The sequence below is a fragment of the Triticum dicoccoides genome, chromosome 1A, assembly GCF_002162155.2.
Source record: "Triticum dicoccoides isolate Atlit2015 ecotype Zavitan chromosome 1A, WEW_v2.0, whole genome shotgun sequence".
Classification (NCBI taxonomy): domain Eukaryota; kingdom Viridiplantae; phylum Streptophyta; class Magnoliopsida; order Poales; family Poaceae; genus Triticum; species Triticum dicoccoides.
In genome coordinates, this window is record NC_041380.1 from 582,926,925 (window position 1) to 582,928,981 (window position 2,057).

Sequence of the window (2,057 nt, forward strand, 5' to 3'; positions counted from 1 at the left end):
TAGACGGTGGAGGGGTGCCCGTGGAGGGGTGGTTGAACAGGACCCCGTGGTGTGGAGGGCTGGATGAACAGTAGATGGTGGAGAGGTGCCCGTGGAGGGGTGGTTGAATAGTAGCCGGTGGAGTAGCGCGCGGCGGAGGCTGGATGAACAGGAGCCCGTGGAGGCTGGAGGAGGTTGACGGTGGAGATGAACAGTATCCCGTGGAGTCCCGTTTTGCGGTACGCCACACCCCTCCCAATGAACAGGACCCCCGTTTCGACCGTAGCGCTCCAACACAAGTCCGTTTCGTCCGTTTTGCGGTACGCCACACCCTTCCCGATCAACAGGACCCCCGTTTCGACCGTAGGAGGTCTGTTTCCTCCGTTTTGCGGTACGCCAGACCCCTCCCGATCAACAGGACCCCGTTCCGAACGTAGGAGGTCCGTTTCCTCCGTTGTGCGGTACGCCAGGCCTCGTTTCCATCGCCTGTTCCATCCAAGCCCTCCCGATGAATACGACCACGCATTCCGTTCCGACCTAGCCGGTTGGATCCCACGCGTTCCGTTGCCTCCCGATGAACACGACGCATTCCGTTGCCTCCCCATGAACACGACACATTCCGTTGCCTCCCCATGAACACGACGACGATGTTGTTTCTTCGTTCCGACCCAGCCATGTACACGAGCCCTGGTCGTACGTATGCGCGAGTAGGCGTTCGAGACCCCACCCGTATGTACACATATGTGGCCGTATTTTCTTTCTTGCACCCTAGCCGCTGTATGTACGTGTACATGCTACGTGCGCGCCACTACTACGACACATACGCGCCTCTACTATGACACGTGCACGCCTCTACATCCACCAGTATATATGCACGTACATGTTCGCGACCAGAATGACAACGCTACGTACGCTTCGACCAGGTGGGTCCCGACTGTCAGGCACTTCCTTGCATGCGAAGATGTAGCTGGTGGGTCCCACAAGTCAGGGGGCGAATCGTTTTTTTGCCCGTACGCACTTCCTTATGTGCGAAGATGTAGCTGGTGGGTCCCAGCAGTCAGGGGCAAACATTTTTTCGCGAAATACAATGGCCCGTCCGGTGGGTCCCAGCTGTCAGGTGGAGGAATTATTATTTTCCGCGTAATAAGGAGGCAGTTCCTTGCTGCGGTCGTGGACCCAGCTGTCAGCCTCTCCACGTACAGTCCACGTCCGATGGAAGTCGTTCCTTAACCATGTTGACCACGCCGCGCCGAGAGCACCAGGGCGGTGGACGGCGATGAAGCCTAGGAAGGGGACGATGGGGAGCCAGGGAAGACGCGGCAGTGGAAGCCCGCGTGGAGAGGAGTACGAGGGTTCACTGGTTCGGCTGCGGTGTGAGGCTGCCGTCGCCGCAGGGCCTGGCCAGCGGTGGGAATAGTAGGGGACGGTGAGGCCTCCGCGGCAGCACAGCCGGTCACGGGAGGCAGGAGCATGCGTCACGACCGGCGCTGCTTTGGGCGGCTGGACCAAGAAGACCAGAGGTTGAAGAAGCACTACGGTCATTGGATGGACATCGTATGGTCACGGGAGCTAGAATCGTTCATATTGACTAAAGTTGACAAAGGCCCCCGTCCCAGTCAACTTAGTAGACCCACAAGTCAGCCTCCCACCATGGTGGGTCCCAGCTAGCAGGGGGAGTATTCATTTTTTGTGCGTAATAAGGAGGCACTTCCGGTTGGTCCGAGCTGACAGCGGGGGGAACATTTTTTCCGCAAGATACGCTGGCCCGTCCGGTGGGTCCCAGCAATCAGGGGGAAACGTTTTTTTCGCGAAATAAGGTGGCCCGTCCGGTGGGTCCCTGCTGTCAGGTGGAGGAATAATTATTTTGCGCGTAATAAGGAGGCACTTCCTTGCGGCCGCCTAGACCCAACTGTCAGCCTCTCCATGTACAGTACTCTTTCGATGGAAGTCGGTCGTTGGCCACGTTAACCATGCCGCGCTGAAAGCACCAGGGCGGTGGTCTGGACGACGGTGAGGCCTAGGAAGGGGATGACGCGGAGCTGGGGAAGACGTAACAGTGGAAGCCCGCGTGGAGAGGA